Here is a 14,991-nt window from a genome sequence, read left to right as displayed (position 1 = left end):
AGATGTGTTTTATAAAGAATTTCACAATGCTCCCTCCTTGTCCTTTGTACATATTTTGCTAACTGCTATTGATTGACTGCTTAAAAGTAAATACTGAAATTTAGCTGAGCATGGGTTCCACAAATGACATGCGTCCTGTATCTATAAAAGCAAACATAAATAATATTATCTCTAACTGAGTTTGCTTAACTGTACATCTTGCGATTACGGCATGAGAAATAAAAGACTGTAATGTCTTACATAGGTTCCTTACAGGAACACATGCATGTGGTTAATAAGTTAATAAGAGGTTAATAAGAGGTAAGAGTCAGAAAAGACCTGCTGGGCTGAATTCTAAGTGTCAGATGAGTAGTGCTTTATAACCTGGGAATAGGAAGCATAGGATTTTTATGCCATCTGCTCAATTCCATCCCTAATCTGTGGGCTGCCCTATGGTTAACTCAAGGCAGTAGACTTTGACTTTCCAGGACCTAGTCTGTTGGCAGCGATCTCTGAAGCTCTCCATGCTCAAACTCTGAAAGACCTCTAATGTCAGGGAAGGTGGCAGAAGGCAGAGATAACCACATCTACCCTGCTGAAGCAGCTGACTGTTAGGTCAACTGTTTTAGGAATTACAAAAGGGACCCAGGCTAGCAACCTGGATGGTTGGGTTACTGAATCCATCTTGGAAAAAACTTTATTCCAGACAATATTCAAATAAACAATTCTCAAATATTTGTTCCAGACCTGTTTCTAAATAAATCAGATGATATACTTCTAGAATTTCCTAGGATGTTTTTCTACAATCTCAATGTGTTTTGCTAAAAAGGAAAAAAAAAAAAAAAAAAAAAAAGCAGCAGCTTAGTGGAGATCTGTTTAACTAATGATCCTATACTTAACTGCCTTAAAGATTCTTCTCTATGCTTCACTCTACTTCTCTTTCAAATTTACTTTCTCTTTTCAAGGGAAGAAGCAATGTAACTAACTCATGAGAAAATTCTATTGCTTTTGCATGTTAGCTTTCCTGGCTGAACAATGAATGCTATTTGCATACTCTAAAATGCTTTCAAGATGCAAGAGAGTTTACAGGGTAGGATACTATCTGATGTTTAGTGTCTTTAATAAATGGCAGATCCCCAAACTGTCTCCTTCCAGTTTAAAACTAATGGGGAAAGATGTGCTACGAACACGGGTGACGATAGAGCACAATCCTAAAACCTGCATTTTTTACCTATTCTAAAACCAAGCACCAATTCACAACCGAGATCTGCGTGTGCAGATTTAACTCTCTGTATTCAGCAGGAAAAAATATTTTGTATGTATGTAGGCATCTAAATTTACCATATGTTCATTGAGAAGAAACCACAAATTTTCATCACTCATACTAACTGGTAAACTTATGATTTTTGATTGGAAAATCACTTAATTTCTCTTTGAAACTTGCTTAGTGGAACAAGTATCTAGGAAGTCCATTGCTTTTCTTGAAAGTCTTAGGATAATAGGTTATATTTCTGATGTCATCATTAAATTGATCTCATACTTCAGAGAAAAATGTGTGACATTAAAATGTGCAAAAGTGCTCTCAGCCTTGGCTGCTTCTTTATCCTGATAAGACTGTACCTGACAGTTCAAATACACAGCCACGGCCTATAAGTTATATTTTGTCACACTGATGCCTGGTAACTTTTTGAAAATTACATTCCCCGCTAAAAAAACAAAAAAACAAAAAAACAAACCTGTTGTATGATGTAAATATAATATAATTGAATGCTTTTTCAGGTATTCATGAGTTCTATGGCCAGACTGAACTTGTAAGAAAAGGACACTATATTTCAGTCTTTAGCACTCCAACCTCTGTTTCAATAATTTATGCATATAAATTCATTTTCAAAGGTCCACTTCTAACACCAAAACTGTAAGGTGCACATTTTGCACACTTGAAAACTTGCCTAATACAGTCTTCTTGCTTATATGGCATTAAAGAACCAAGAACATTTACAGAATGTGACAATTTAACTATTCTTTAAGGACTCTAGTGAGCAAGTGTGTCTCAAAGTAGTTTTTTCTTTTTCATTTTACTTGGCTGTGAGGTACTTCGGGTTATTTCAAACACTTCTATAGCTGCATTCATTGCCTATTTCCAAGAGGTAACTTTTGGAAACACTATCCTACCAAAACTTCTTAAATTACCATTTGAAACCCATAATATGTTGTTGAAAAGTTAGTCTAATGAACGTGGGAAACAAAAGGAAAAAAGAAAAGGAGAATGTACACTACGCATGATACCGAATTTCAAAATACAACTAGACAAAGCTAGAATCAAAGAAAATTGAAATGTGCTTTGTAGTGTCCATTAAGACGAAACACCTCAATTTACAGGAGTCTCCTGTCTGATTACAGTAACACACACAAAATTAAATACATAAATATTAATTTTATGGATCACATAAGATGAAGGCAATGAAAAAACAACGTTTACATTTATGGATGACTCATTAGTGTTTTATTATGTGAAACACTAGGAGGCATCAGTTGGGTAAAAAAAAAGAAGAGTTCTTTTTTTTAAAAAAAAAAAAAGGTAAGAAATTAGCATAGACATAATCATCAAGGAAGTTTAATACTCCCAAATCTTAAAGGGTATGTGTTATAACTAAATTATGCAAATAGTTAAAACTCAATATTCTCATTGATATGAATAAAGGACAACATTTAATTTGCTAACTATTTTCAGGTCAGAGTACTACGTTCACAGATGCAACACAAAGTATAGCTGTATGTTATACTATATTTTTAAAAATAAGAATAGTTCTAAACTAAGATGACTTACTTGTTCCTCAGATAATACTTTTTGATAAAACTGCAAAACACTGACACCTTTTATGCACTCGCTTCTGCACATACGGTCTTAATAGGGTAAGTGCTGTGAATTTAGTACAGTCTTTTGAGAACTTTTAATTGCTATTGCAGGATATCATCTAGGCAAAAATGTTCTTAAAAATCCCAGGATAATCACCTACTAAATTTTAAACCTATTTTCCAAAAGTGGTGAATAAACAGGGTTTTTGAAAATTTTTATAACAATGCCACAAATGGCTCTTCCTTTTAGTATCAAGTCATAAAACCTAATAATCTCAAAATTGAATTTTCCTTGCTTTAAATTGCATTTAATAATGACTAAGCAACAGACTTATAGTTGTCTTATAAAATAATCAACTGAAATTGAAGTGTGCCTTGCCATGCTGCAGCAATCAGCTTTTATCTCTCCCCAATCAAAATGGCATGTGAACTGCCTAATCCTTCTTTTGTAAGGCACATAAGACTTTGTTGTCACTGTTGGTTTTGTGAATCGCCTCTATAAGCTGGTCTGATTTCCTAAAGATGACAGATCCCAGTGAACAGACAAGCTCTACTGCACTGCAGTCAATGAGACAGTGAGATTAAGGTGGAGGACTGAAGACACCAGCTTTTAATCACCTGCCACATGTAAAATTGACCATCAGTCCTCAGAAAATTACCTGAAAGCTGGTCAGAAGAGTCAGGCAATTCCCATATTTTAAAAATAGAAAATTAAGAGATACTCTTTTTTTTCCAGTTTTTCACTTGCACCACCAGTGGTGCTTGCTGACCAGAGTTCTTCTATGACCATTTTGCTTTTGAAATAAGGTGCAAAAACCTGTATTTCCAACCTTTCAATATAGCAGAGTACTAACCCTAATTTTAAACCTACAGTTTTCTAGCTGTTTTGAATTACATAGTTTTTTTATGTTTTACACGTCTAAATTGCTGTAGAGTCTAAATGTGGATGTAGAAAAATCTGTTAATATTATATAGCAAGACTTAAAAAGCTTAAAATATGTCACAAAAATAATTGCTGCGGTTATACGTCAAAATGCTGAAGCGGAGACTATAACTTTTTGAAATTATGTAGCACCTTATTTATGTTCATCTTCATAATCAGTGTTTTCAAAAGAATTTCATTATACATTGTCTGATTTTTGGATTAGTTATCATGTAATTTAGAATAACCATCTCCAACAGGTAAAAATGGAGTCAATGTATCATAGAACAAGTGATCATTCTTTCAAGCATCTAATATCAGCTCATGACTTCTTGCTTAATGAGACGTAGAAATACTCCTCAGCTCTCTGTGAAGATGAACTGAACTATTTTGCTGAACAATAAATTAACCTGTTACAGAGAAAAGTAAAATAAAAAGACAAAACTGGCAAAAGTAGTCAATCTGCAACGCCTGTTTAGCTCCTAAGTTTCTATGTAGTTATATCTACCTACTAAATAGTGAGTTACTCAACTCACTATCAAAATCTTTCAGAGGTAAACTTTTCAAAAAAGCTTCAGAAAGGTTCATTTCTCTTTGTCTAAAATGCATTAGATATTAAAAAAAACCCACTATTTAAGATAGGTTTCTCTCTGTTTTTGAATATACATGTTGCAGGGCCACAAATAAAGGGATTTTATAAAAAAAGAATACTATATAAAGTTTTAAGAAAAGATTATCTGACTGCTATAATGAAAGAAACTTCATAGTAAGTAAGTATGTGTATGACTAGCCATATGACACTCCAAAATTAGTAGCTCAGGAACATAAATCTAAAAGATTTAATCTCACACACTATTCATCATTTAGTACCAATTTCTACGAGACTTTTTTTAAGCCTGTTTCCTTTTTTCTTGGTCAAGTAATCTTAACAGTATACAAGCATATTTGATTCCTACATTCATTTATAAGAAAATCGAAAGTGATATTCCTTCAATCTCTATCCTAAGAAAACTGTGGGACAAGCACTATGTTTAGGTCTTCTATGGGCCTGATCTTGCAAGCCATTATTCATGTGACTTGTCCATTTTCACACAAGTAGTCTCAGCATTATCAGTGGGACTAGTTGTGTAAGTACTGTTTGCGTGAAAGGAGGTCTTCATGTTCAAGCCCTAGAATTTTCTTCTGATACTCTCTATGTAAGGTATATTAGTAAATATATATATATACACACACACATCAAGTTTTAAAAATAAAAGGATTTGTACTACAAGGAACACAGACACACCGAACTAAGGGCCATTCTCTTAAGATCTTACTCAAAGCAATTTTCCATTACTTCCAAAGGGATTTAAGAGTGAGCAGCGACTTCACTATTAGACTCGATATGAATTATGTGTTCATGAATGTAGAAAGAATAATACATGTAAAATGTAATATAATACATGTATTTTAATAAAACTGATAAAGTAAGAAACTCTTGTGGTTTTTTTGACTTCATATTAGGTTCCTAGAATCATGTAACAAAAATAATATACAAAACAACAAATCCCCAAGGTGGTCAATTGCCTGAGTGTTCAAACTGGAAATCAGAACGTAATACAGAGGTTAAAACTGGTTCACAGGTGGTTATATTTCCATGCCCTGCCAAGCCTCTAGGGATTAGAGTTATTATACTCCATATAAACATCTTTACTCTTCAACCACAATACCCTGGAAAGTGCCAGTAAAAAGAAAACTAGTCATATTTTCATCGAACACAATTGGTTTACAATTCATCTTGCAGTACTTTTAAAGTAAAGATATGAAACTAGGACATTTGCCATTAAGCTCATCATTAGATTCGTGCTAGGAAAATTCATTTTGTGTCAAGACAGTTCTCTTCTGATCACCAGTGAAATGTTGGCAAAGTGCCTTTCTCTGCTTAATTCTCTTAAATCTTTAGTCTTAAGCTGTGTATTACAATATTTGATTTTAGGATACAGGTATTTGCTAATAATAATTGCTGTATACAATAAAGGAAAACAGAACTCGTCTATAAAAGATAATGTTTAAGTTCCCACAGTGATTCACTGAGTTTTGCTTTGCACTGTGCTGCTTTGTTGTTGTTGGGTTTTTTTTTTGAGAAAAGGAATTATTATCTTAGCTTTATACTTGTTTTATTTTTCAAGCTGACAGAAGGTCACACTAAGTTTTATGGAAAATGTAAGCATTACAGTTAAATACTGCACCAATAGTCTTATAAGTGCCTCATTTATATTAAACTTTATCTTAGCCCAAAAGTAACTGTACCACAACTGAAATAACCAGTTCTGTAAGGCTGATTAGCTCTACTTCTTCATGTTAAAAAACGTAGAGACTACTTAAAGTACTATGTAAAGATCAAAGCATGCTATTCCAACGGAGGTACAAAGCATATCTTAAATCTCCACAACAATATAAGGAGTCTTTCCATCTCAAACTTAAGCATTCAAATGAAAGATGCACAAAGTTGAACACTTAGAAGCATGCATTACCTAAACTCAAGAACTCCAGAGCTATGATACAATGAAGTTTAAGAGCATTTCTCTCTTAAGCTGGATTGTTTCCTTAGTCTGATAAATCAGGGTGCAAGCACTACAAGGTCATAGCATTTGGTGAACTATTAAAACCAAATAAGCTTCAAACACTTCACAATATCAAACATACAAATGACGTGAACTAACTTCATCAAAGTTTAAACACTTATGACACTGATAGGGACAAGTCTGCAGTAATTTGACTAGACAGTGATTTAACAATGTTACTTGTCTGAAAAGTTACTTTTAAGCAATTGACAGTGCAATCATCCACTTAAAAAGTCTGCAAGCAACCTCAATCCCAGTCCCCATGCACCGACTGATACATTCTTGAAACGCAATACGAAACGTACGTGGGGCTTCTGTACAATGCCCACTATATTTTAGTTTAATGATGAATTTCACATGTACTTACATTATAAACATTTAGCTGTTTAGATGATCAGGCTAGTCCTTGAGATATTTTCCTTTCTTAGGAAAAAGAAAAAATCCCTTTACTTCTTCCAGCCTTTAAATATTCACCACCTGGTTCAACATGCAGCCTCCTTGAATCACACACACAACCTTCAAAGTCAATCCAATAAGCTGCCAGAAGATGTCTGGGGTGTGTGTGTGTGTGTGTGTGTGTGTGCGTGTGTGTGTGCGTGTGTGTGTGTGTGTGTGTGTGTGTGTGTGCTTGCGCGTGTGTGTGCAGCGTGGAGGAGGAGAAAGTGGCTGAGCTGTTGGTCGGATTAAAAGTAACCGGACTCGTCCTGAAAGCGTCCAGGAAGGAAGTGACAGCAGGCGAATGGGAAAAGGAGAGCAGCTCACAGCCTTTGTAACATCGCGGAGGGGAAGGGGGGAGGCAAGGAAGGGATTCAAACTACACGCCTGATGAGGTGTCCTTTTCTGCTTCTCTCCCTCTTCCTCCCTTTTCTTCTCCTTCTCCGTGTCTCTATTTCTCTCTCTCCCACAATCCCAAACGAATGACTCTCTCCTCCCGAGCTGGAGAAATAATCAGTTTCACTCTTGCAAAAAGGGGGCGGGATCAGATCCCGAAAGCGTTTTAATAAAACAAACATAGAGCAGCAGCGGCAGCAGCTCCTTTCCTTGCCCCTCTAGTCTAAACTAGATTGATAAATTACTCCACTACACTACTTTAATTATGTATATGGTATGCAGAATAAATCACTGAACATCAGCACCTCAATCAAGCACTTTTTAAATGATAATTGCATCTTGGGTGAATCAATCTTTCCATTCCTGACATTTTGCTAATTTTAGTTTTACGGTGGGGGTAATGGCATATGCCACACGCAAACCTAATGACAATCCTTTATTATAGACAGTGAAGACAACACGGCGAGCCGGTGCATATTTTCCCCCTTCTGGCGAGGTACAGTAGCAGGAGGACGTTAGCAGCACTGCCAGAACCGGGAAAGAAATACAGCCTGGGTCAGCTCGGACGCGGGCGGACCAAACGCTGCCCGCTGACGGAAGGCCGCCCGCTGCCCTGCAGCGGCCACCCCGGCCGAGCCAGCCCGCGCCGCCCGCCCGCGAGGAGCTGCGGGCGGCGGGGCTTTGAAACACCCCCCGGCGCCGCAGCCCCGAAACGCCCGCGACCATGCGCCTCCGCGCGCCCCGGCGCACGCTCCGCAGCGGCAACGCCGGCTTCCTGCGCGCAGCCACGCGGAGGCACCGGGCAGCGCGGCCGCCGGCGGGCGCCGCGGGAGGGGCGCGCCAAGAGGCGCTGTGCTGCGCGAGCCCCGCGGGCGGCGGAGCCCAGCCGCGCCGCTGTCCCCCCGGGGCTGGCGGCTGCCAGGCCGGCAACTTCCTCACCAGTTTGGAAACGTTTCCGTAGCGCAACTCTGCAGCCGGCGCTAGGTATTTTTAGCCCGCGTGACATTTCCTACACCATCTCCTTGCACCCTTATGGGGCGGCTGCTCCGCAGCCCGACCTCCCCAGCTCCCCAGGTCTCGGATCCCACCGCCGGCGGCTCCAGCCCGGCACGCGGCACAGGCAGCAGCGCCGCGCAGCAGGAACAATCCCGGTGGCAAAGTTGGGGGCAGCAAATAAGCAGCCACCTTGAGCAAACAGGAATGCTGGTTAGATAAAATACTGCTCGCTTAATTGCACAGGTCCAAATCACAGCCTACTGTCTGAGATGGGCTCTTGTCAGGCTTATCCACAGAAATGCTCTATTCCCAACACACTGTGCAAAAGGACAGAACGTTTTTTATATGTTCATTTGCTTTTATAACCAGACTGAAAGGAGTGTACTGTCTGGGAGTTTGAATCCAAATTAAGCATATGTAGTAATTTTTGAATAAAACTGGACTTTGCAGATACTTGTTTTAATTTTTATGCAGACAGCCAACTTTTACAATCCTTTGAGAGCAGCAGGAGACTTTACTGAGGCACAGAGCGTCATTTTTGTGATAGATTAAGGTACTGGAAATAGGAAGAGCACATGTGATAAAACCAAAAGCCTGAATTCAAATAACAGTGATAAATATATATTTGGTTGGTTTTAATATAAGTTCTTGGTCTTGCAGTCTTTTCCCCTATATGTATCCCGTTGGGCCATTGACCTACTTCTGAAGTTCCGTATTTGTCAATGAATAAATGCCTTTTAAATTCAACTGTACTTCTCAAAACACGGATGCTCAAAGCACGGTCAGAGCAAAAAGAAGCTAATGGAGTTCTAAAATGCAGCCTGCAATTGTTCTCTACTCAGATCCCCAGGGAGTACCTTTTACTGACTATCGGTCTCGTCATGCCCTGCTCTATCTTCATGAGATTTAGATACAGAGTGGACAACCCTTAATGGACAGAGAGTTACATTCTGCAGAATACACCCACAACGACAGCAACAACAAGAGCAACAACAACAGTGATACTGATGTGCCCAGGACCATCAGGCAGCCAGACGTGAGCCAAGCACACTGTAAATGGTGGCGAGAGGCACACATGCTTGGCAGTGTCAGCAGTGGAGTCCAATATAACATTGGGAAAGAAACGCTCAGCCCCAGGTTTGGCATGAAGCACAGCAGGAAAGGAATACAGAACAGTTACATGGGTTGTAGGCTTGTTATGCCTTTTCTGCAGACAATTTTGGTCTCCCAGTGTGGCACCCAACTTTCCAGTAATATTAATATTTTCTTAGTGGCAAAAATAGAAAACCGTGTTAATCCTTTGCACTTTTGTGCTCCAACTGAAAATGACTATCATGCAATTTTTTTGTACAGGATAAATAAGTTTTCAGGTTTCTGGCTAGTTGATAACACAGCCCTTCAATCAGCAAGACGGAACTTGAGCACTATTTTAGCTTAAAAGCAATTATTAGAGTAGGCAAATATTTCAGAAAATAGCATACGCAGCAGCTTAACACATCTACTACATCTCCATGTAGGCTCTTGTGGCCTAATCCTTAAATAGTTGTGACCTTCACATATGAGAGTATCTTAAAGCCATGCCAAGTTTTTGTCATGAGTATAATTCATCAAATCCATGTAAAGGACTCCTCAGTTTTTAAAACAGGGTTCAGATACTAGAGGGACAGAAGAGATAGGAGGGAAGGAATCATGCTTTTTCACACATCTCAGGGTTAGATAAGGCATGCAATTGTGCAGTATCTTTGGAAGTGTTTAGGATTTTTCTACTTTGCTGCATTTAATTTTAAAATCTGGAATAATTTCAAACACCTTCAAATTTCAAACACCTTCATTCCAGTATCTGTACTTGTACTGATGTGACAGAAATGGACCCTTTCTGAATTTCTTGCAAGAGAGTCAGATCTACTCCTTTTCCTGTTGACAGGTCATGTGGAGGTCTGCTGACAAAATTATTTTTTTCTTAATCCGCCACCTAATGCACACACTATTTTAAACAATGAGACGCCAGTGAAAATGTAATAGTTACAAAAACAGTTCCCCAAAGTTTTATCGACGAGTGAAGTGTGTCCAACTATTTCTTTCCCTTACAAGTGTGATTATCTCAAGGTGGGTTTATAAAGCATTCCTTTGAAGATGAAGTCCACTTCTATTCTTTTGTAGATGCTGAACATATCTTTTCCTTAGGACAAATGAGATTGTCAGCTTACATCATTTAATGACATTTAAACTGAAAAGCACTAAGGTTACTATGCAATGATCCACCTTTTTTGCATCTTAACCCTGGGGTGGCTTAGTTTCTATTTTCTGTTTAAAGTTCTGCTCAACCCCACTCCACGCCTCGCTCTCTTCCACCATCTCCCTATCTTATAAGAGCAACACAGTATAACACTTCTTCCCATGTCTGGCTGCTTTTAAACTTGGCCCACGCTGGGTGCAGCGCTTGAAGTGAGCTTTACAAAATTATTTTAAAGTGAGCTGGGGCGGTTGCCACAGCAACCCACCCTGAGAGAAATTGAGGCTATAGATTAATCTACCCCACAAGATTATTCAACAGTACTGTATTTGTTCTTCATTCATTCAGAATATTTCCTCAATCCATATGCTTTTATAATGAACAAAAGCTATAAATTCAGATAATTTCAAAGATAATAGAATAGATATTCCAGGAACACAATTTAAATGCTTTGTAAACCATTGCAGAGACCTGAAATGTACATGATTCCTTGCAAAATTATTTAATTGCAAAAAAATATTTGCAAGGTAGGCACAGCTGACACATGAACTTTAAATAAAATGGCATGCCATTACTAAAATGGTGTTATATACATCAAGCAATGATTACAGAAAGCCTTTGTCACAGGTGTACCTGTAAGTACATAATACAGCAGAGTTTGCTCTCCAGGCTTTGCTTTTAGCATTAAATCTGAAAACAATAAATAGTACTTTGTAATATTAAATGCAATAAATATTAAACACTCACCACATACACCCTCTTTATTGTCAAAATCATCCGCCTCCAATGCTTTACTTAATCTTTTCCATAGTAGTTACTTCACAGTTTACAATTCTTGTTCGGCACCTTAGATGTTTAAAAGCACAAAAGTAGTATATTATTTAAATGCAAACCTATAGTACTTAAATATATTTAAAGAGATTTATGGAACAATTTCTATAAAAAGAATATGAGTCCTTACTGGTATGCACTTAGGCCTAAAAAGAGTATCACTTGTAAGTAACAAAGTTTTCAGAAGCTGTCATAAACTCCATCTGAATCCTACTTTAGGGATGCTACACTTCAATAAAAATGTAGAACTATTGATTTTGGGACTGCACTAATCTTCCAATACGTACTTATTTCTGCTTTTACGTGCTTTTTGAAAAATGCAGTTGCTCATTGTTGAACAAATGTCAATTTAAAAGACTGTGCCAAATGTGAAAATGTTAAAGCTTGGAATATTAATTTCTTCCTTCTTTTAAAAACTATTGTATGTTCTGCAGCTACCCAGGGAAGTTCCCCTCGGGCCTGCCTCTAGGAATGCAACACTGAGTATCATCAGGAGAATTTTTTAAATTGAAATGCCCATTTTTCTTCGCACTAGTTTTTCGTGAAAAGGGTGTCCAAATGACACCAAATGTCCAAAATCCAAGTGAACACTGTAATATAATGGATGGCCGCACTGATAGCTGCAGTTTAGAGGAGTGACCAGTGTAGTGTCTGCCCTGACCCCTTGAAGCCCGAAAACATTTTGCCTCTGTAGCGGAATCTCCACTTTGTAAAGTTTTGCATTCGTTTTCCCAGCTGGCTGGAGCACTCCGGCTCAGCGCGCCCCGGGTCGGCAGGAGAGAAGCGGGCACTGCCGCTAAGCGCGGCAGACGCGGCTAAGTCACTGGCCGCGATCTCCGGGGACCCCCGGCTGCACGCGGCGCGGCCCTAACGGTCCCAACGGCCGCCGCCAGCCCCCCGCCCCGCCCCGCCCCACCCCGCCCGATCCCCCCGGCCGCGGCGGGGGAGGGGGCGCGCCCCCGCCCGCGAGCCCCTCCGGGTGCGGGGGCGGAGGCGGCCCGGGTGGGAGGGGAGGAGCGCGGCGCGGCGGCGGCGGCAGCGGGGCCGGCCAGGGCAGGGAGGCAAGGTGGGTGCCACGTGTGTGTGCGCGGGCGCGGCGCGGGGGCGGCCCGCGGCCGGGGGAGGGCCGGCAGGGGAGGCGGGCTGCGGCCCGGCGAGGGCAGGCGGGGCGGGGGCGGGCGGAGCCGAGCCGAGCCCCGGGGCGGCCGCCACCGCCCGCTCGGCGGCAACAAAAGCGGGCGGCCGCGCGGGGGGCGGGCTGCCCGGCCCAGCCCTGCCCTGCCCTGCCCGGCCCGGCCCTGCCCGGCGCGGGGGGCCCGCAGCGTCGCCCCCGGCACACCGGTCGTCCCCCCCGCCCGCCGGCGGGCCGTAACTCAGCCCCTGGGCCCGGCGGCACCGGGCGCTTCGTGGTTAGCGGCGTCGTGTCGACAAAAGCTAGCGCCCGGCGGTAGCGGCTTCTTTTTTTTTTTTTCCTTTCTTCCCCGTCCCCTGTCAGGAGCTTCCCCGCGGTCCCGTTAGAAGCCGCTAGCCGCCGAGGGTCGTTACAAGCCCGGCGGTGCCACCTCGGCGCCCGCCGCCGCGAGATAAGGTGGTCCCGGCTAGGAAAATCGCACGGCTTCGGTTGCGATCAGAGAGGCGCACCGAGTACTTCTGGAAAACCTCATGACACTGCTGCTATTTAAAACAACTAGGACAGGAATAGCAAAGGGTAGGAAGTCCCTGCTAAAGGTTGGCCCTGAAAATCTGGAAGTGATCAGCAACCTCAGCTCTGCTCTGTTTCACTGTAACACTGTCCCGTTTGCTAACCTTCAGGTTACCTGTGGTAGGGCCCCTCCAAAGTCTTTCGAAGGCTTTACAGCATTTTGTCTACCTTTGGAATAAATAAGACCATTTGTTTGGGTGGCTGAAGTACAGCGCTGGCCATAGCTAGTATTTCGTGCAGTGGAAGTAGGTTTTATAGCGCACGTGCGTAATTGTGTCTCAGACCATGTTGGGTAAAGTATATCGCTATCTGCTTAGCACGTGGGATGGTACGCAGTCACTAGTGACAGAAGTCGACAGGGAGGTGTGTGATATGAAAATGTGTATTAATGAGTGGGGTGAGGCTGGTAAAGTTATTTGATCTGCAGCTCGTGTGTGACAGAATGTGGTAGATGGCTTATTCTGGGAAAGGGAATGGCGGGGGGCTTTTCAGTTGTTAGTAGGCAATGTGTGTGTTAGCATGCATCGAGGCAGAGTGACTATGGCAGGAGTGGGTGTAGCGCATACTTGGCAATGCTTGTGAAGATAGAGTAAATTGCATTTCTGGTCTAGATGGAGATCTCAGAGGTAGACTAATCTGGGGCATTATCTGTTACTTTCCAGGCTTTCAGAAGGTTGTTTTTTTAGTGTCCCCTTTTTTATAAAGTGTTTTTTTCCCCCTGCTCCTATGCTGATACTTTCAAGGGCCTTTGCAGGGAAGAGACTAACTGATTGTACTGGAGAAAAGGCTGCCAAATGCACAAAGTCAATAAAAAGGAGGTTTGTTTGTTTTGCTAAATTGTTCCAGTTCTAGTAATCTGAAGTGTTTCATTGTTACAAAAGGCAGTTTCTGAAAGTGTAGTTTTCAAGCTGATACTGTCCTTTAAATATCTTATAAAAAGTTGTCCAAGACATTCTTGTCTAAGAATTTTTTTTACTGTAGTTTTGTTTTGTTTCTTTTTTCACAGCATTTCAAAACAAGAGATAGAAGGAAACTTTTTCATAGACAAATATGTTTTCTTTCAACAAAAAGATTAGATATTACTAAAATTGTCCTCCAAGTGTAAAAATAGTATTTATTACTTTGTGAATCACAACACACACAAATATTAGAATCAGATCCTGGAGCTAGTGATAACCACTCTTTTTGTTTGCTGCATACATGCTTTTTAGAATAGACTAATGCTTAAGGTCTGTCATCTGTTTGAAAATGAGGCTGAATTTGCATTTGAAGGAGTCAGCAACTACAGAAATGTTGAATTTAATGGCTGGTGTGAAACTGGGATACTATGGAGATCATGCACCAAATCCAAAGCCCGCTGAAGTCTGCTGAAATCTAATGCACTCTGATAAGTTTTAGCAGAGACCCTAAAAAGGAAGCTCAGGCCTACATCAGTGGTCATCCAGATCCTATTCCTGCTTCAGACTTAATCTTTGAGCATGCTGGAACTTTAGTTCCTGTATCAGGCACTGTCTCTCCCTAAGGTATTTAAATGTCCTCATCATCCTATGACAACATTCCACCAAATGTATAAAGTTATATATATATACACACACATATATTTTAAGGGCACAGCAGTTGTAGTCAATGAGCTTACTTAAGTGCAACTAAAGGAAGAATTTAACCTACTAATCCTCCCCCTCTTGATGTTTAGGGACTCTGAAAATGTGAGTGTAGACTTGTATGGAAGAAATGTACCAACAATTTTGAAGTTCTTCACTGTTAGACAGAAATGGGCAAGCAAAACTTTTGTCTCACAAACTGAAAACTTCAGTAACTATTTTCAAATTTTCTTCAAAAATCTCTTCTGACATAAAGTTAATTAGGTGAAATTTCAAGCTAAACTGGCTTTTTTTTTCCCTATGCAAAAATATAAAAATAGATCAAATATGAGCTTAGAGTGGAGACTTGGAATCACCTCCCCATCTTAATAGGCTCTAACTACAGGAATGCATTTGAAGAGTAATTTTGGAAATACTGTCATTTTTCTTGAGCAGCT

At 40.7% G+C, this 14,991-nt stretch overlaps 1 protein-coding gene and 2 long non-coding RNA genes across 22 annotated transcripts in view; 1 reads left to right on the top strand and 2 right to left on the bottom strand.

Annotated features, from left to right (window-relative positions):
* The window catches only part of LOC112991895 (myocyte-specific enhancer factor 2C), a 126,949-nt gene extending 119,618 nt beyond the window's left edge, over nucleotides 1-7,331 (bottom strand). For 5 of the 11 annotated variants that reach the window (XM_026114717.2, XM_026114741.2, XM_064502578.1 and 2 more), the window contains exon 1: nucleotides 6,728-7,326. The gene's annotated coding sequence lies outside the window, so the exon portion shown is untranslated. Of the gene's footprint in view, nucleotides 1-6,727 lie in introns of all 11 variants that reach the window. The other 6 variants (XM_064502579.1, XM_064502580.1, XM_064502576.1 and 3 more) reach the window with 3 other exon arrangements.
* Nucleotides 7,332-8,334: 1,003 nt separating this feature from the next.
* On the bottom strand, nucleotides 8,335-12,145 carry LOC112992096 (uncharacterized). The gene is made up of 3 exons (XR_003261448.2): nucleotides 11,382-12,145; nucleotides 11,168-11,266; nucleotides 8,335-10,366 (listed from the first exon to the last, which is right to left on the bottom strand). It is a non-coding gene; the product is annotated as an uncharacterized LOC112992096 (long non-coding RNA).
* Nucleotides 12,146-12,252: 107 nt separating this feature from the next.
* The window catches only part of LOC112992084 (uncharacterized), a 73,102-nt gene continuing 70,363 nt past the window's right edge, over nucleotides 12,253-14,991 (top strand). For all 10 annotated transcript variants that reach the window (XR_010385974.1, XR_010385975.1, XR_010385973.1 and 7 more), the window contains exon 1: nucleotides 12,253-12,317. This is a non-coding gene — a long non-coding RNA (uncharacterized LOC112992084). The remainder of the gene's footprint in view (nucleotides 12,318-14,991) is intronic.

Source organism: Dromaius novaehollandiae, chromosome Z (assembly GCF_036370855.1).
Source record: "Dromaius novaehollandiae isolate bDroNov1 chromosome Z, bDroNov1.hap1, whole genome shotgun sequence".
Taxonomy (NCBI): domain Eukaryota; kingdom Metazoa; phylum Chordata; class Aves; order Casuariiformes; family Dromaiidae; genus Dromaius; species Dromaius novaehollandiae.
This window is presented reverse-complemented; position numbering and strand designations above follow the sequence as displayed.